This window comes from Mus caroli, unplaced genomic scaffold, assembly GCF_978045245.1.
Source record: "Mus caroli unplaced genomic scaffold, Mus_caroli_1 scaffold_5, whole genome shotgun sequence".
In the NCBI taxonomy this organism is placed as follows: domain Eukaryota; kingdom Metazoa; phylum Chordata; class Mammalia; order Rodentia; family Muridae; genus Mus; species Mus caroli.
The window spans coordinates 98221589-98242969 of record NW_028227260.1 but is presented as its reverse complement, the minus strand read 5'-3'; positions in this window follow the sequence as shown (position 1 = coordinate 98242969).

The window sequence follows — 21381 nt, the reverse complement described above, 5'->3', positions numbered from 1 at the left end:
TTATGTTTGGATGTTGGATTTATACTTTACCAAGCATTGCAATCTACAAATGTAAGTTTAGCAATATGCATTTATTTCTGTTACCTAAAGTAATTTTACATGTCTGTATTATAAGATAATATAATTGTATTTCATATTTTGTTGGTAATATTTAGAGTGTTTACTAGGAAAAGAGGATTTTAGAGTTAGTTAAATTATTTAATCTTTGTTACATAGAACTTCTTTTTTAGGGGGAAAGCAGTAGAGTTTTTTTTCTATAGATACCATGTGCTCTCATACTATCCAGGCTGAGAGACTTGGGATAGAATAGGCACAGAATTCATCTTTATTTTGTAGGTGGATACACTTAAGCAGTCAGAGGGGAACATATTGGCCAAGGATGAACATCATGCTCATCTTTTAGACATTCCAGAGTATCTTACAGATTCTTTAAATAATTCATAAAATTGTTAGTTGATTTTGATTGAATCTGTAATGGTGAAGCCATGGTTGCTCACAGTTTGGTATAAATGGAGCAAAATAGGACAAATTATGTAAAAAAAATTCTGTTCCAAAAAAAATCTTGTCTTTTTAAAAAACTAATAGATCTTGCTCTTTGTCAGTTTCATACATGTATCTGATGCTTTGGGGTTATTCTCCCCTACCAGCCTTTAGTTTTCTCCTACCTTAGTTCCCACCTACCTTTTTGCTAGCCTTACATCTCCCTGGCATATCTCTTTCCCATATTTACTAGGTTTTGTTTTGTGATGAACAGAGTTTAACTAGAGCAGTCTGGATGACCCAGGTTTGGAACTGAGCATCAGAGACTGGGAATCTGTCAGCCACCAATAGATTTGGAGTCAGTGTTAGGACTGGATGAATCACTTCTCAGTTACCAAGGTCCAGGTGATATGATCTCAGTGCTAGTCGGAAGGGCTGCTGTGGTTCTAACTGCTTAGAAAATGGCGTTTTGCAGCACTACTCTCTTTCTTCTGGCCCTTACATTTTTTTGGTATATAAATCAGCTTAAGTGATTATTATTATTATTATTATTATTATTATTATTATTGGAAAAGTTGCAGCATTTTGGGGATAGATTGGGTGAATTTTCCAAAAATAATCTTGAGTAGAACTTATGAAATGTCAAAGCCCCAGAAACTTTAAAGAGAGTAGACTAGTCAGTACAAAAGTAAACATTGAAATAGCCCACATCAGGTGCTGAGAGGTACAAACTCCTGAGTTCTCCTCCATGGATTTGTTTTTCCAACTATAATGTCTTGTGTGAAGGGCATCTGAGGATACTCCCCATCTGGACAAAAGTTTTAAATTATTATTTATTATTATTTTCCTATTTGGGGGGTTTTGTTTGTTCATTTCTTTTTGAGACAGGGTTTCTCTGTGTAGTCCTGGATGTCCTGGAACATGCTCTAGAGAGCAGGCTGGCTCAGAGATCCACCTGCTTCTGCCTCCTGAGTGCTGGGACTAAAGGCATATGCTACCACCATCCAGACATTTAAGTATTTGTAATGCAAAATGTTTTCTATTATGTGACCCTTCAAGAAAGGAGTTTTCTCCCGATTTTTTTCTCACAATTGAAAAAATGCTTATCATTCTTACATTAAGTGAGGAAATGCTGCTAGGAATGTCAGAATCATTTCACAGCTATAACACTAACCATTGCAACTTGAAGGAAGTACCATGAATCCTGACCATTGGAGTTAATTTGTAAGGCTCTTGCAATTAGATGAGGTATGTTCCTTTAGTTTAAAATGAAGAAAGCTGTTGTGTCACAGATAAGTTTATATATTTATGCCACATTGAACTTATTCTATTTGTGACCTTAGTTTTTCTGGTCTTCACCATTCCATTTATGATGATAGCTTGCACACTTTGATATTAAAGATCTGCTTGAACCAGCTTTTATTTCTTTGCGGTTTTTGTCACTGCCTATGCCCACCTTCATCCACTAGAGGGAGATCTTACCTCTGAGACTACTACAGCCATGCAGAGTTTTAAGAAGCAGACAAGCTGAAGACAGGTTGTGCTTACCAGAAAGGCTGACAGGTCTGAATTATTGGTATCCATGTCTCTCTCTTCCCAAGTCAGGCACTGTTTTATACTTACCTGTTTTTAAAAGTCTCATAAATATCTGTTGACTGAATATTGTATATAAGGTACTATAGTGGGCACAGAGATTAGCTTTGAGTTAAAACCAGGTTAGGCCCTTAGGAGCACACAGTAGAGTGGCAGAGATGGTATGTAACATAAGTGAGCACCATGGAGAAGGAAAAAAAAAAAGCTTTGGATGGTTGACTCTGCATGCTCAGAGACTCAGAAGGGTTAGAGCTTCTTGCCTTGGTTGGTGAGGCTTCTCAGGTATACACTGAATAGAAAGAACAGCATTATTTGCATTACTGCACTAGTAGTTCCTTCATGCTCTCAGGTCTGCAGATCAGGAAGAAAGGAGTGGGAAATGCTGCCTTCAAACCCAGGAACTAGTTTGGTTCTCCCGTGGTTCTCCTGTGGTCTGAGAGACCAAATGCACCTGGACACTAAAGAGGAAAAATATTTATTGTATCTGTTTCAATGGATTTTTGTCAATTTTTGGACAATATCAACATGTACAGAAAAACATACATATAAAAGTATTACCCATGTTCCTATCAACAGGTTGCCGATTCTTTTTTTTTTTTTTTTTTTTGGTTTTTCGAGACAGGGTTTCTCTGTATAGCCCTGGCTGTCCTGGAACTCACTTTGTAGACCAGGCTGGCCTCAAACTCAGAAATCCACCTGCCTCTGCCTCCCAAGTGCTGGGATTAAAGGCATGCGCCACCACGCCCGGCCAGGTTGCCTATTCTTAATCTCTTGGTGTGCTTGTTTCCAGACTTTTCTTTTGAGACTTTAAAAATTCATGCATGAAGGCATGGAGAAATTGTTCAATGGTTGGGAGTACTTCTGCTCTTGCAGAGGACCCAGATTCTGTCCCCCAGTCCCCACTGTACCTCACAGTCATCTGTAACTCTAGGTCTAGGAGATCTCGTGCTCTCTTCTCGCTTGCATGGGTGCCAGTCATACAAGTGGTACACAGATATACGTGCAAGCAGAACAGACAGATATATAAAAGAAAAATATCATGTGAGTTCTTTTGTCATTGGGATACCTCACTCAGGATGATATCCTCCAGATCCATGCATTTGTCTAAGAATTTCATGAATTCATTGTTTTTAATAGCTGAGTAGTACTCCATTGTGTAAATGTACCACATTTTCTGTATTCATTCTTCTGTTGAGGGGCATCTGGGTTCTTTCCAGCTTCTGGCTATTACAAATAAGGCTGCTATGAACATAGTGGAGCATGTGTCCTTTTTACCGGTTGGGACATCTTCTGGATATATGCCCAGGAGAGGTATTGCTGGATCCTCCGGTAGTACTACGTCCAATTTTCTGAGGAACCGCCAGACTGACTTCCAGAGTGGTTGTACAAGCTTGCAATCCCACCAACAATGGAGGAGTGTTCCTCTTTCTCCACATCCTCACCAGCATCTGCTGTCACCTGAATTTTTGATCTTAGCCATTCTGACTGGTGTGAGGTGGAATCTCAGGGTTGTTTTGATTTGCATTTCCCTGATGATTAAGGATGTTGAACATTTTTTCAGGTGCTTCTCATCCATCAGTACTCCTCAGTTGAGAATTCTTTGTTTGGCTCTGTACCCCATTTTTAATAGGGTTATTTGATTTTCTGGAGTCCAGCTTCTTTATATATATATATATATATATATATATATATATATATATATATATATATATATATATTGGATATTAGTCCCCTATCTGATTTAGGATTGGTAAAGATCCTTTCCCAATCTGATGGTGGCCTTTTGTCTTATTGACAGTGTCTTTTGCCTTACAGAAGCTTTGCAATTTTATGAGGTCCCATTTGTCAATTCTCGATCTTCCAGCAAAAACCATTGTTGTTGTTCTTTTCAGGATTTTTTCCCCCTGTGCTCATATCTTCGAGGCTTTTCACCACTTTCTCCTCTATAAGTTTCAGTGTCTCTGGTTTTATTTGGAGTTCCTTGATCTACTTAGACTTGAGGTTTGTACAAGGAGATAAGAATGGATCAATTGACATTCTTCCACATGATAACCACCAGTTGTACCAGCAACATTTGTTGAAAATGCTGTCTTTTCTCCACTGGATGGTTTTAGCCCCCTTTTCAAAGATCAAGTGACCATAGGTGTGTGGGTTCATTTCTGGGTCTTCAATTCTATTCCATTGGTCTACCTATCTGTCTCTGTACCAGTATCATGCAGTTTTATCACAATTGCTCTGTAGTACAGCTTAAGGTCAGGCATGGTGATTCCACCAGAGGATCTTTTATCACTGAGAATAGTTTTTGCTATCCAAGTTATTTTTTTTAAATTCCAGATGAATTTGGAAATTGTTCTTTCTAACTCTGTGAAGAATTGAGTTGGAATTTTGATGGGGATTGCATTGATTCTGTAGATTGCTTTCGGCAAGATAGCCATTTTTACTATATTAATCCTGCCAATACATGAGCATGGGAGATCTTTCCATCTTCTGAGATCTTCTTCAATTTCTTTCTTCAGAGACTTGAAGTTTTTATCATAAAGATCTTTCACTTCCTTAGTTAGAGTTAGTATTTTATATTATTTGTGACTATTGTGAAGGGTGTTGTTTCCCTAATTTCTTTCTCATCCTGTTTATCCTTCGTGTAGAGAAAGGCCACTGATATGTTTGAGTTAATTTTATATCCAGCTACTTCACTGAAGCTGTTTATCAGGTTTAGGAGTTCTCTGGTGGAATTTTTAGGATCACTTATATATATATATACTATGATATCATCTGCAAATAGTGATATTTTGACTTCTTCCTTTCCAATTTGTATCCCGTTGACCTCCTTTTGTTGTCTAATTAGCCTAGTTAGAACTTCAAGTACTATGTTGAATAGATAGGGAGAGAGTGGGCAGCCTTGTCTAGTCCCTGATTTTAGTGGGATTGCTTCCAGCTTCTCACCATTTACTTTGATGTTGGCTACTGGTTTGCTGTCTATTGCTTTTATCATGTTTAGGTATGGACCTTGAATTCCTGATCTTTCCAAGACTTTTATCATGAATGGGTGTTGGATTTTGTCAAATGCTTTCTCCGCATCTAACGATATGATCATGTGGGTTTTGTCTTTGAGTTTGTTTATATACTGGATTATTTTGATGGATTTCCGAATATTAACCATCCCTGCATCCCTGGAATAAAACCTACAGCATAATGTCAGCAAATTTAATATGTTCGTCTCTATTTTTATTCTTTCCTCAAAAATGCAAGCCTAAAATTCTAGATCTTGAATATGTATTGAGTATATGCGTGATAGTAAATGCTAGTTGTCAATTTGATGCCATCTAAAATTCACCTGAGAAGGAAAGCTCAACAAGGGATTGTCTAGATTAGGTACCACTGTGAACATGTTCAGTCATGTTCGGTGAGAAGACAGAGCCTGGATTGTATAAGAGGAAAGAGGTAGCTGAGGGTGTTCATGCATTGCCCTCTGCTATTGGCTACCATGTGAGCATCTGCTCCAAGTTCCAGCCACCTTGACTTCCTAGCAATGAAGTACTAGAACCTGGAACTGTGAACCAAATAAACCCTTCTACCATAAATTACTTTTAAATCATTGCAACAGGATTGGAAATGTAGACAACATGAAACATGACCGAGGAAAAGAGATGGGGTGGGGCAGGCTTGGGGAAGGGTCTAAGTGGTAGGGAAGAGAGATAGGCAGTAGAGGAACAACTATTGCTTCGTTTTCTAATTTAAAAAGCAAATTTAAAAAGTAGGTTTTTAAAAAGTTGACTTAGGGAAGTCTGAAAGAAGCTGAGGAGGAGGGTGACTCTGTAGGAGGACCTCCGAGATCTCTCAAATACTGGACCACCAACCATGCAGCATACACCAGCTGATATGAGGCCCCCAACACACATACAACGGAGAACTTCCAGGTCTGTGTTCATTCAGAGATGATGCACCTAACCCTCAAGAGACTGGAGGCCCCAGGGAGTTTAGAGGTCAGGTGGGGTAGGGAGTGGGGGCAACCACGTGGAAAAGAGGGTGGGGTGGAGAGGAGGTGTGGGATGCAGAGCAGATGGAGTGTGGATGGGGGAATAAAATACAGAATGTAAAAAAAAATTTTAAAAGTGTACCATAGAAAAATGTGTAAAATTCAGAAATATGCAAATAAGCAAATCACCTGTAGCCCATTACTTGGAACCACAGTTAATGCTAATTTTGATATATTGCCCCCCCAATGTTTTTTACACAGTCTTAAAATGATCCTTATATTGTATTTACTATTTTATAGTGCATCTTTTGTTTAATTTTTGAGATCTTTTTAGGTTTTTCTGCTTTAGGATTTTAGTAATGGCCCATTCTGTAGTTGTAGCAAGAACACAGAAAATGCTGCCAACAATTAGACTTTTGTTAGTTTCCTGCTATTTAAATAATATATGCTCTTGTATGTAAATGTGACAGTCTGGATAAATTTTCTGTAAAAGAGATTCTTTGTTTGGGCATTATAAATTAAAGAACAGTGTTATATCTTTACTTATCTAAATAAAACATGTCTATTATACACCGTGTAGGAAACACATTACCCCCCCCAAAAAAAAAAGGAAAAAAATTACCCATCTTGCTATTCAAGGATAACTACCATTAACTCACCCAGCAGTTTTCCTCTATACCCCATATGATCATTCTTTCACAAGCATTTTACTTAATATAGTCTGAACATCTTTTTAGTTTTTTTTTTTTTTTTTTTTTTTTTTTTACTGATTCTGTAGAACTTCATTGTACGAAAATACAGCTTGGTCAAATTGACCAAGCTACTACCGTTGAACATTCATATTGTCTTATTTTCTCTCCATTGTAGCTTGTGGACAATACAATGTTTATAAGCACAATTTTTATCACTTAAATTTCTGAATATGAAATGGTTATTTCCACATGTATACGTATTTTAAAGCTTTTAGAAAAGATTTATTTATTTATTTATTTATTTTCATCTTTGAAACAGAGTATTGCATTCTCTTCTCTTCCCCTCCCGAATTCTTGGGATTACTTGACTGTTTTACCAATTTGACTACAAATAGTTTGTATTTTCAGGTTTCCATTTCTTTAACTACTAGTGAAACTGATTTCCCCCCTTTTGTCTAATTTTCTGCACTGGAGTGAGGATTCTTTCCTAATTTTAAAACAAATTTAAAAATAAACTTTAAAGACCAATTTCTTGTTGTTCATGAAGATTTTCTTCTTTGACTCACTGTAAGAAATACAAGCATTATGTTTCAATATCCTAAGTACACTCCTAAAAGCATCACTCTATACTTATAGTCGCATGCTCAACTGGCCTGCTAGCATGCCATTTAGGAGATTTGCATTTGTATGTGGAAGTGACCTTACTTAATTCTTTATTTCCTTCTGCGTGTATTTATGTGGATATTTGTCAGGCTTTGTGGTCAGGATAACTTTAATTCTACAAAATGAATGGAGCTTATTTCCTTCCTTTCCTTTATAATGGTACCACTTTCAGAGCATGGAAATTATCTGTTCCCTACGAATCAGAAATAGCTTGCTTGTAAAGCTGTCTAGGTATTGTAACAATCATGGGAGGAAATGGATTTTTTTAAACAGCCTAATTTCCCCATGTTTTATATGTATTTGTGATTCCAGTTTGCTAATTTTCCTAGTAAATTATCTGTTTTTGAGATTTTCAAATTTGTTAGTGCTTTTCTATGTTATTGAAACATATCTTAATATGCACATAGAACAAATCAACCATCCATGGTAATTTTGATTGTATCATCAGAGACCAACGACCATCACCACAGTCACCACATCACATCTACACTTTGCAAACCTCCACAAGAAATTCAGCATCAGTTAGCAATCATGGTTCATTTTCACTCAAATGCCACCACCCCACAGACACCATGCCATGGTCATAGGCAGCTACTATTTTACTTCTTGTTTCAAAAACTTACCTATTTTGGATACTTCATATGAATGAAATAATAGGCTTTGCTGACTTTTTGACTGACTGTAATGTATATGTCAATACCTCAATCACTCTTTTTTACATTTTTAAAAAATTAATAACCCATTTTCCACACAGTATTAACATTTAAGATCTAAGTGTATAGTATGCAGACTTTCCTTAGGCACCCTTCCTGTAATTCCTGCACATTTTTTGCAACATCCCATCTTGTTGTGATGTATAAATTGATAAATTAACATTGACATGTGATTATCAATTAAAGTTCATGGTTTAAACTAGGGTTTACTATTTATGTTGTACAGGGGTGGGTATTTGACAGATGCGTCATGGCAGGCATCTTCCATTGCAACGTCAAAACATAGTTTAGATTATTAATTTTTAACCTGTGGTGTAACTCCTCTGGAGTGTCAACTGACCTTTTCACAGAGGTCACATATAAGATATCCTGCGTATCAGATATTTACATTACAATTCATAACAGTAGCAAAGTTACAGTTATTAATTAGCAACAAAATGATTTTATCATTGGAGGTCACTACAACATGAACAACTGTTGTGGTTACAGCATTAGGAAGATTGAGAAACACTGGTTTAGATGAATAGGTGAAGCACAGATGATTTTTAAAGCAGTCTTTCCTTCTTTCCCCCAAGTTCCCAGAAACTGTTGATCTATTTATTGTTTCTTTACATTTCTCCTTCCCAAAAAGTTATATAATTATACAGTATGTGGTATTGATAGACAAGTTTTTTTTCACTAAATAATATGTATACAAATTTTTATTATTTTCTGTAATTAGATATGACATTTTATAGACTGAAAATATTCCTTTGTGTCTTAGTTTTCTCTCAATTGCTGTGATAAACACCAGGCCCAACTTGTGGAGGTTTATTGCTTACAGTCATCTTAAAGGGAAGTTAGGGAAGAAACTTAGGGCAGAACTTGGATGCAGAAACTGAAGCACACAGCATGGAAGAACCCTGTTTATTTATTAGCTTGCTCACCTATGGCTTGCTCATTGTAGCATCTAGGGCCAGCCCAGGGGGTGGTGCCACCTTCAGTGGGCTAGGACTGCCTCGTCAATCATTAGTTAAGAGGTAGCTGGCAGGAGCTTGATATAGCTGTCTCCTGAGAGGCTCTGCCAGTGTCCGACAAATACAGAGGTGGATCCTCGTAGCCTACCATTGGACTAAGCACAGGGACCCCAATGAAGGAGCTAGAGAAATTACCCAAGGAGCTGAAGGGGTTTGCAGACCCATAGGAGGAACAACAATATGAACTAACCAGTAACCCCAGAGCTCCCTGGGACTAAACCATCAACCAAAGAAATCACATGGTGGGACTCTTGGCTCCAGCTGCATATGTAGCAGAGGATGGCCTAGTCATTCATCAATGGGAAGAAAGGCCTTTGGTCCTGTGAAGGCTCAATGCCCCAGTGTTCAGGAATGCTAAGGCCAGGAAGCAGGAGTGGGTGGGTTGGTGAGCAGGAGGAGGGGGTAAGGGATAGGGAATTTTTAGAGGGAATACTAGGGAAGGGGATAACATTTGAAATGTAAATTTAAAAATGTCTAATAAAAAAAAAGAAAATGCCCCCACAGACTTGCCTGTAGGCCAGTCTTATGGAGTAATCTTTACAATTGAGGCTCTCTCTTCCAAGGTGACACCAAAATTAAGCAACAGCAGCAACAACAAACAAACTAACAAAGATACCCTGTGCGACTATGCCATATTTTCTGTGCCAAGATCTCCTTGGATGTGATGTATACTTAGATACTCCCCCATTTTCAATGAAATTTTCACCTTTTTACTGTTCAGATTTGTATGTTTTAGATGATGCTTTCATTAAATAATATTCTGAAATCTTTCTCCTAGGCTGATGCTTCTCCTTGAATTTTCCTTAAGTCACAGAACATAAACATTTCAATATGGATATACTACATTTTAGTTTATAAATTAATTACTTGGAATTTACTTTTCACTGTAATAAATGATGCTATTACAAACATTTGAGTAACTCAATGTTTTATGTCTCAGAACCTCTCCAATTTTCCTGTGTGAACATTTTATAGTCACATAAGAAGACTAAGACTGCATTTCCTCCTGAGCTTTATCCACACTTCTTATTAACATTTTAGATTACAGCATTTATGTAGATACAAAGTGCTCTCTTCTCCTGTCTTTATTTGAATTTCCCAAATGGTTAACAAAATTGAACATATTTTCAGGTACTTATATGCCATTTGTATTCTTCTTTGCCCTTTCTGATATTCTTTTCCATGGGAATTTGATCTATTCCTCTAATACTTTTATGTAGATTGTTTCCAATATTTAGTTCAAATGTTGACCTTTCTACCAGGGTTTCATCTGCTTACTGGGTGTTGACATCTAGATTGAATCTCAGAGTCTGTGCATTGCAACAGAAACTAATGTCTTCTCTCAAGCTCTGTATTCTTTTTCTTCATTTCCTCTGTCTTTTATACCATTATTCTTATAATCACCCTTAAAGTTGACATTGTACCTATATGTGAGAGAGTTGGAGTGGGGAAAAGTCCATTTATTATCATTATTTCTGTATTACGTTATGTCTGTTTCCTCTTTTTATTGTTGTACTTCTTGATCTCTATCTTATTCTTACTTTGATCTCTTAATCTATCGGTTCTCCTATTTTTCATTTTGAGTTATTTTTAACTGTATCTTAAATAGCCTGCCTTTAGTGGTCAATATGTACTTCTTTTCTTATTTACATTTCTGTAAGCCCAAGACTTGAACAATTACTTACACTTTTAAGTCTAAAATATATATTGTTAGTCATGACATATTCTGAAGTGTTCAAAAAATTAGTAGGACAGATGTTAAGAAAATTGGTAGGGCAGATGTTCTACCTGCTGTACAGACTTCTTCTGTACCGATTTCCTGAATTTTCTGTGTGGACATCTCCATCTTAACTGACTACAATCTTGATCCTGATTTTATCCTTCTACCTGAAGGTAACATTCACTTGGATTTTTCAAAACAGAAATCTCACCATCGTTCCTTTGCTTCCTTTTCTAAAGCCAAACATTCATCAAGCTTATCTCTCCTTTATCATTATAATATTTTTTGTCCAAGATTTGATCTTTTAATCTTATTTTCCTATGTCTAATTTCTTAGTTTGTCCACTCAGTCTCAAAGCAGTCAGCTAGCATAAAATGATTTTTTTTTCAGACTGAAATTTAGTTAAGCCTCTTCCACGAAAAGGAAAAAATACCAAGTATAATAATAACCACAAATCAAAACAGAAAAAAAATATGTGGAATGTCAGTAGATTCATCTGAGTCCTTTTGTTCCATGCCATAACATCCAACTCTTTTGCTCATGTGCTAATCTTCCTTACTAGTCTGTGAATCTTCCAGTAAAAAAAAAAAAATGGGACTCATCGTTTTACAATTATTCTATGCTCAGGATAGAATGTTTTAAAGAACACATGAGCTGAGTTCCTTTCCTTTCCTTTCCTTTCCTTTCCTTTCCTTTCCTTTCCTTTCCTTTCCTTTCCTTTCCTTTCCTTTCCTTTCCTTTCCTTTCCTTTCCTTTCCTTTCCTTTCCTTTCCTTTCCCTTCCCTTCCCTTCCCTTCCCTCCCCTCCCCTCCCCTCCCCTCCCCTCCCCTCCCCTCCCCTCCCCTTCCCTTCCCCTTCCCTCCCCTTCCCTTCCCTTCCCTTCCCTTCCCTTCCCTTCCCTTCCCTTCCCTTCCCTTCCCTTCCCCTTCCCTCCCCTCCCCTCCCCTCCCCCTTCCCTCCCCCTTCCCTTCCCTTCCCTTCCCTTCCCTTCCCTTCCCTTCCCTTCCCTTCCCTTCCCTTCCCTTCCCTTCCCTTCCCTTCCCCTCCCCTCCCCTCCCCTCCCCTCCCCTCCCCTCCCCTCCCCTCCCCTCCCCTCCCCTCCCCTCCCCTCCCCTCCCCTTCCCCTTCCCCCTTCCCTTCCCTTCCCTTCCCTTCCCTTCCCTTCCCTTCCCTTCCCTTCCCTTCCCCTCCCCTTCCCCTTCCCCTTCCCCTTCCCCTTCCCCTTCCCTTCCCTTCCCCTTCCCCTTCCCCTCCCCTTCCCCTTCCCCTCCCCTTCCCCTCCCCTCCCCTTCCCTTCCCCTTCCCCTTCCCCCTTCCCTTCCCCTTCCCCTTCCCCCTTCCCTTCCCTTCCCTTCCCTTCTCTTCCCTTCCCTTCCCTTCCCTTCCCTTCCCTTCCCTTCCCTTCCCTTCCCTTCCCCTTCCCCTTCCCTTCCTCTTCCCTTCCCTTCCCCTCCCCTCCCCTTCCCTTCCCCTTCCCTTCCCCTTCCCTTCCCTCCCCTCCCCTCCCCTCCCCTCCCCTCCCCTCCCCTCCCCTCCTGTCCTTTTCTTTCCCTTCCTTTCTTTTTTCTTTTCTTCTCTTTTCTTTTCTTCTCTTTTCTTTTCTTTACTTTACTTTTTGTAAATGGGGCTTATTTAGTAGAGGCTGGCCTCAAACTTGTAGCCAAGTATGAACTTCTGATCCTCTTACTCTACCACCCAAGTGCTGAGATTATCTATTTGCACCACCACTCCTTGTTTTGGGGGTGCTGAAAGTCAAACTGAATGTTTTGTACACACAATTCAAGCAGCCTACCAACTGAGCCCTATCACACATCCTTGTCGTGTGTATGTGGTGTGTGTGTGTGTGTGTGTGTGTGTGTGTGTGTGTGTGAACGATTCACTATGTAACCTAGAATGGCCTTGAACTCATGGCAATCCTCTAACCTCAGACTTGTGTGTGCTGAGATACAAGCATTTTCCACTACACCTGGTGACTGCTGAAAGTCTAGCTATATGACTTTGAGTATGGAAATAATATGTAACCCATGTTTCATTCCTTTTATTTTCTCCCTCAAATCAAAGAACTTTCAACTTGAAGATTTCTTGGAGGTAGAAATGATTTTTAGGCTAGAGTATACAGGAAATTATGAATATGAATATTCATTAGTATTATATATATTCATATATGTTCTGGGACGTCTGTGTGTAAATGATTTACTTCCAACCCTTACCTATCTATTACCATAATTTTGGTTGCTCCTCTGCTCAATGATTCATTTCTTGGACAATGAGAGTTCTGATTTGTTTAGTAGAATGGACAAAATGTCACATGGAATCATTAATAGATGCCTGAAGAATTTTAGATTTTATTATTTTATTCCCCTTGGACAAAGACGTACATCATTAGAATAGTTACTAATGTTCTCTCTGTTTATTATAGGATCTCTTAACAATGAAATTCCTTCATATCAGTGTCTCTACTATATATCAAAGTATCTGGTAAATTATAGTTTTATTTGGTTTTTAGTAATTTAAAAGTTCACCCTTTATTTCTTCAATGACACAATATATCTTCATAAGTATATTTTGAAGTTTTTCTTCAAAATTGTTGCTTTCTAGGTTCATTCAATTACATTGAAGAGGTTATTTAAAGGTGTTTTGGTATTTGTTAGTATTTGCCTTTGTGTCTTAAATATTATGTTTTAGAGCAAATTCCATGCTAATGAAAACAATGTGGTTTTCATCAATTTTGGATAAGATAGTCTATAGATTATGTTAAGTGTATTTGATATATAACTTAACTCTGATTTTTCATTGTTGAATTTTCTTCTGGATGATGTGGTAGTGAAGGTGAAATATAAAAGTCACCACCTATTATTACTTTAGGGTCTTTCTCTCTTTAGATCCTGTAATGTATATTTTATAAAGTTTCTTTTTTCTTTTTCTTTTTTTGGTTTTTCTAGACAGGGTTTCTCTGTGTAGCCCTGGCTGTCCTGGAATTCACTTTGTAGACCAGGCTGGCCTCGAACTCAGAGATCCACCTGCCTCTGCCTCACGAGTGCTGGGATTAAAGGTATGCGCCACCACACCCGGCAAGTTTATTTTTTCATTGTTTTGTGCACATATATTTATAAACATTTTAACTTTTTTTGTAAAAAGTCTTGTTTGTTTGTTTATTAGTTAATTTGTTTGTTTGAAATAGTATCTCACTATGAAGCCTTGACTAGCCTGAAACTACCTATGTAGACCAAGCTGGCTTCAGACTCATGGAGATCTAGCTACCTCTGCCTCCCAGGGCTCAAATTAAAGGTGTGATCCACAGGGCTGGCTCATTTTAACTTCTTGGCAGATTATCGTTTTCATCAGTATGTAGTGACCATCTTTTTTCTAAGCCAGTCGGTGTCTTTTTCCAATATGTAAGTCTTTTATTGTTCACAGATAGCCAAAATCATAAAAATCCAGGATCTTATTTCTGGAGTTGAGTACCTTAAGTCTTATTTGTCAGCCTGCTGCACTGTTCCCATTTCAGACACATAGATTCCATCCCCAAACTTTCTGATATCCTTGTTTTTAATTGTTGTAGTTTGCTGAACCAGTTAATGAATTTGAAACACATTCAGTATCATTTCCTTCAATAACTAATTCATCCTTCTGGACTCAAGAGATAGAACAAGCAATGTCTATCCTCAATATTTTTCACTCAGGAAATTTTGAATTTCAACCAAAGACCCATACTCCTAATTCAGGACATTGATGGGGAAGTGAGCATACACACACCTCATCTTGTAATGGAAGCCCAGCATCACACCCTTGATCATGTTCTGAACATGACTGCAGATGGTTCTGACACTGGCCAGTTCCTTTCTGTTACCCGCAACAACCTCTTTTTCTTCCCAAGGAGACTCAGCTCTACATTGATGTGATTGAAGTCCCTCTGAAAAGTTCCCCTGGGTCCCTTCACAATGACTGTGCACCCTTTCAGAGTGATGTTGACATTTTTGGAATGTTGACAGTCTGATTGCCAACAATGGTCTTCATTCTCACAGTAGGTGGGGCAAAGAGGAGCAGTCTGTGTCTTTTAATTAAAGAATTAAGACCATTATATTTGGGGTTAGTATTGACAGGAATATATTACATTCATTATTTTATTATTTTCTTTTTTGTTGCTGAATTATGTCCTTGTTTCTTTTTTCTTTGTTCACTATAGAATTACTAGCCATTTTTTAAAATAAAGTCTCATTTGTATAGACTCTTTTAGTGATATTTATAATTTCCTGTGCCCCCATGATCACTTTTTTCCTTTCTCTTCTATGCATGTGATTAACATTTTCTGTAGTTCAATAGCTCTGTAGTGCACCAGTTGTTATGATTTGAATATGAAATATTCCTAACAGACTCATGAACTTTAGCTTGTTTTCCACCAGTTCAGTAGTGGTAAAATGATGGATCTATAAAATAATGGCATTATTTGAAGGATTTGAAGTTGAATTGAGAAAGTAGGATAAACCAGGGTGTTTCCTGGAATGATGTATATTGCCTCATGACGTTTCTCCTTTCTCCATCTTATCCATCATGAAATGAGCAGGTCTGTTTTTACACACCTTTCTTTTATGATCTACCTCACCCCTGCTCAGAAACAATGTAACTGGGCTTCCATCTGTGAACCAGAATAGCTTTTTTATTTATTTTTTTATGTTATTTTTCTCTTGTTTTTTGCTACCACAACACAGTTGTCATGAGTCGATCTGTACTTTCTCTTCATTCATAAGAAATAATCTTCTTGGGTGAGATATTTTTCAAAACTTGAAATACATCACTTTATGTCTTTCTGGACATTAGAATTTCTGCTGAGAGTATTCTATTACTTGAATAGGTTTGACTTTATAAGTGACTTGGCACTTTTGTTTTGCAATGTTCAATGTTCTTTTTTTCCTGATACACTATGATATGGAAGAGAGTTCTTTTCTAGTCATATCTAAGTACTTTCTGCATTTTAATAAGTTTTTTCACTGAATGGGTTTTCTATGATTTTAACCTGGACTTCTGACTGTTTGTCTAAATGGATTAGTCTTATGTTTGGTCACTAGAAACATGTACCATACATGTTCATAACTTATTTTCAGTTCCTTACTGTCTGAGTATAATAATTCATGAACCATTTATTCAAACACTGATATACTATTTTCTGCTTGATCTAGCCTGTGCTTTCACTTGACTTTTTGAGCAGTTAATCTCCCAAATTTGTGTTTGTTTTATTTCAAGCCCCCTTTCCCCTTTGGTGTTGTCCTTATTTCTCTCACTCACATTATGTAGATAGTACTTCTATTCTGTCACCTCTCCTCGTGAGTCCACTAGTGCAAATTTTAAAGTAGAAATATTTTGAATACCTGATAAAATATTGCCAAATAGAGGTTTGATTGATGTGGCAATAAATAGGTAACACTCATTTGAAATTAGTACATTATTTATATGTAAATGAATGTTAGAGAGTTTAGAAAGTTTGTTGTCTGAACTGGGTTAAGCATCCCTTAAGAATTTACATCTATATTCTTATTTTACTCTGAAACTTGTTATTGCCATTTTACCCCTAATAGATACAAGAGAGATAAAATATGACAGCCAATAACTGAAGTATCACAAATTTAAAATGGTATAGTGAAGTTATTTCATATAAGTGATGATGCTTCCCTTAAGTAACATATACTATCTAAAAATAACAAAAATAAACAAGCAAACAAAGAGTGCTAGGCAGGGGACATTGCACTGCTAGTTGTTGATCTGGAGAATCTAAGAAACTCTGAAAATCACATAGGATTGCTATTGCCTTTACTTATCTTTTTTTTTTTTTGAATGACATAATTTTTTATTAGGTATTAATTTCATTTACATTTCCAATGCTATCCCAAAAGTCCCCCACACGCTCCCCCACCCACTCCTCCACCCACCCACTCCCACTTCTTGGCCCTGGCGTTCCCCTGTACTGAGGCATATAAAGTTTGCAAGTCCAATGGGCCTCTCTTCCCAGTGATGGCTGACTAGGCCATCTTCTGATACATATGCAGCTAGAGACACGAGCTCTGGGGGTACTGGTTAGTTCATATTGTTGTTCTACCTATAGGGTTGCAGATCCCTTTAGCTCCTTGAGTACTTTCTCTAGCTTCTCCATTGGGAGCCCTGTGATCCATCTAATATCTGACTGTGAGCATCCACTTCTGTGTTTGCTAGGCCCCTGGCATTGTCTCACAAGAGACAGCTATATCAGGGACCTTTCAGCAAAATCTTGCTGGTGTATGCAATGGTGTCAGCATTTGGAAGCTGTGAACATGAAGACCTTATTGCTTAAGACATCACACACTTATGACACAAGATTTGAGGGAATTGAGCTGGAAGTGACTTGGAAGCATCTTCTTTGAGCATTAGCTCTATTAATATCAGAAATTCTGATGTAAGCTGCCAAAGCAGAAAAGCAATCAATCAATCTAGCCTGCTTGATGTTAAAGCTGGTGAAGCAGGGAAGAAAGCACAGAAAGATTAGAGTAGCCATATCAACCAATCAGACCCCCCCAGAACTTCCAGGGACTAAGCCATCAATAAAGGAGTACACATGGCTCCAGCAGCATATGTAGCAGAGGATGGCCTTGTCAGGCATCAATGGGAGGAGAGGTCCTTGGTCCTGTGAAGGCTTGATAGATGCCCCAGTGTAGGGGAATCCAGGTGGGGAGGTAGGAGTGGGTGGGTGGGTGGAGGAACACCCTCATAGAAGCAGGGGGAGGGAGGATGTGATGGGGGTTTCTGGGAGGGAGGAAAAGCAGGAAAGGGGATAACATTTGAAATGTAAATAAAGAAAATATCTAATAATAATAATAACAACAAAGATTAGGATAGCCATTCAGGATGACTACTGTTAGGCAGTGTTTTCTAAACATGACAAGGATGATATACCCATGCAGTATACTAGACGCTATATACTCAACAGTATGGTTGCCTAAACAAGACTTACATGTTGGCCACACTGGTTGACATACAACATGATTGGGGGGGGGGGAGAGGGTATCTCAGAAAGCCCCCTCTTCTAGATGAAGAGCTGCACACTACTGAGAGGAAAATCCAGTTTTCTCTAAATTCATGCCCCTTGGTAGGTTATTCAATCTCAAGTGGTCAGTCCTAAACACCTGCACATATTAGTAACACCAAATAGACTCAGAAAGCTATATGTAATAATTGAAAAAGAGGTCATGAAATTGAAAGAGCATGTTAGGGCATGAGAGGAGTTTGAGGGGGGTTGGATGGGGTGGAAATCATATTAATATAATACTTATATAAGTAAATAAGAAATTCTCAAAATCAAAAATTAAATGAAAACCAAAAATGATCCATACAATTTTCCTGTAGTTATTTCATTGACAATCAAATGCTGCAACAGTCATTTGCTAAATGAAACTATTTTTTCACTAATTTACTCTAAATGAAATATGTCCACTCATGACTTTAACCTCAGCACTTGGGAGGCAGAGGCAGGGGGATCTCTGAGTTTGAGGCCAGCCTGGTCTACAGAGTGAGTTCCAGGACAGTCAGAGCTACACTGAGAAACCCTGTCTCGGAAAACTAAAACAATAATTGTAGGCATATGTGTATTTTCCCGGTATGTATGATGTGCAGCATGTAAGTGCAATGCCTATAGAGGTGAGACGAGGTTATGGAATTCCCCTAGACCTGGAGCTTTCTATGAACCATCAGAGGGCTATTGAGAATTGAATCCTAGTTCTCTGGAAGGGTAGTCAGAACTCTTAAACATGGAGTGATATCTCTAGTTCCCTTTAGTCAATTTTGATTATGCTTTTTCACTAAATTGTACTACAGCTATGACAGGACATGGTTGATATTTTGTAAAAATAAACCTATCTATTCTTCTATCCCCTTCTTCACTCCACATACCTGCTCCTCATCCATAGACTAAAAGAAAAGGAATAATCTTGCTGTGGAGACCTAGAATTTTCTGGCTGAGAATAATAGACCAGCACAGGAAGGAAATAAGTTGGAATTTTCAAGGATAGACTATATGAAAGGAATAATTTTTGAAGAGAAGAGAATTAGCAAGGATGTTTGAGTAAAATCAAAGAGACAAATTTAGGAATGTTGTACTGACCAAAATCACAGACAGCTAGGAAAGAGGTAGTGATACAAGGAACAATGGGCCATAGCTTAAGCCTAAGCCAGCTAACCCCTGTTTGCAACATGGTGTCCAATCTTTAATGCTTATAGTGTTTGTTCATTTACAACCCCAAAATCTGACTTTATATAAGCTAAATTCCTTACAACTGATTGCTTGGACACTTTCCAGTAGCCTAACTTTGGGGATGTGTGTGTATGTGTGTGTGTGTGTGTGTGTGTGTGTGTGTGTGTGTGAGAGAGAGAGAGAGAGAGAGAGAGAGAGAGAGAGAGAGAGAGAGAGAGAGAGAGAGAGAGAGAGAGAGACTGTGCTGGAAACAGTCTTTTCTGTGCTAGACAAGCAGAAATACTGAATTTTACTTAATGTTCTGGTTCTGTTTGTCTATGAAATCTCAGGGCCTCAGTAGCCCTGCCATATAAAATAGGGATTGGGGAGACACAGATATGTAGCATATAAATCAACTGTGAGTTCTAACACAGAAAAATAGTCTGTGGCCTTGGGAATGAGATTTGTTTAACCTGAGAAAAGTAAATGCATCCCAGACTAAGCAATATACTTGTGTTAAACTTCTGAGAGTCTAAACCAATGGTAGCTGGGCATACTAGTACACACCTGTTATCCTAGATTCTATTTGGCAGCTAGAAAGAGGATTGCAAATTTAAGGGCAGCTTGGATAACTTAGTGAAACTCTGTCCCAAAATAAAATTTCTAAAACGGGCTAAGAATGCAGTGTAGGGCTAAAGTCCTCGCATGGTATTCAAGAGGATCCTGTGAATGTCAACCATCACAGTGCAAAACAAAATGAAAACCAACCACAGTAAAATCCTTTGCTTTACTGTTTTTGTTGAATACAAAAGGTGTTGAAGACGACTGTCTAGCATTTACAGAAATGGAAGGAAGGAAGCTGAATAGAGAGGAGCCGGTATGCTTGTCAGCTGCTGCAGGTGCAACAGCTGACATACTGGTATTAGTCCAGAAGTCCTCTGTGTTCCAGGGACTCTGATGGAGCTGATAGACTCCTAGTGATACACACCACCAACAAGCCAGAGCCCTTTTGTCCTTTGCCAAAATCCTACATGGCTCATTTGTTGAGGACTGTAGTAAGATTGAGTACCTCTTCTGAATGGTTCATCCTGTGGGTTCTGCCAGGATTGGACAAAAGATGTTAGAGGTGCCAGTGGACTTTAAAAGATTCATTTTAAAAATAGGCCCTCATTTAAAAAAAAAAAAACAACCTTAATAATAACCTACTGCAGACAGACCTCACATTTCTGAATAGTTAAACAAATGAGGGAATAAGGATGTAGTTGCTGAGTGCTGGTGGGTTCATTTGCATGTTGTCCCATACCCAAATTGTAATACTGCGACATCACAATTTTCAGCCAAATTACAAGCTCAACAAATTAACAGAATTTGTTAATTTCCTTTTTAATTGCACTACAAACACTAGCATTTCCGTCCTTTAGCTTTTTTGACACACGAGTTTCTTCAAAGCAGAAAGACTTCAGTATAGCTAAATCTATGTCTTTAACAAGTAAAGCTTGTTTTCGTTTTCCTTTCCTTGCCAACTAAGATTTATACATTAATCATTCAACGGATACATCGTAAACATTCTAGTTAAAATACACAGGGCTGGGTAGGAATTGTTTAATGCATAGCACACTTTCATTTGCCTATAAAGAATAAATACTGAGAACTGTAAATGGATAAACTCAATCTTCCCATGCACGGAGGGCAAATGAACTCATGGTGAACATATCAAAGGGAGGGGACTAATTGTTATTGAGATTCAGGTAAGTAATTTCTTAGACATTTTTAGCTGTCATGCTGTGGAATAATTGTTAACCCACCAAGAAGGAATTGCAAAGCAGAACCTACTTATCCTTTCCCAAAAGGCTAAATAGATTTTTTTTTGTCCTACAGTTTGCAGCAACTCTCTATTTAATCATTAAAAGAAACGTTTTAAGAATTGCTTTTCCAATAATAGTATTTGCCTGAAACCCTGCAGAATGACGACCTTACCCAAAATGAGACTTCAATGTGCTGGTGTGATTTGAGACAGTTCATACTAATGGAGTGCACAGCTCTGTAGCATTTTTATTTAAAGTTTCATTTAATCTAATATTACATCTGGCTAATGTAACCATCTCTATCCAGTCTCATTAATGACTATATCAAGTTTTAAAACACCATTTCATAGTTACCAAGTGCTTTGCTTGGGTATAATCTTATGATTCTGTCTTATTATACTACTTTATTGATATCATTTAAATATGACTAGCCATAACAGCAAATATTCACAGCATATCACTGAAACCAAGGTTGTGAGTACCACAGCATTATGAAGAAATTCTTCGTGCTTTTAGTGATTCATTTTTT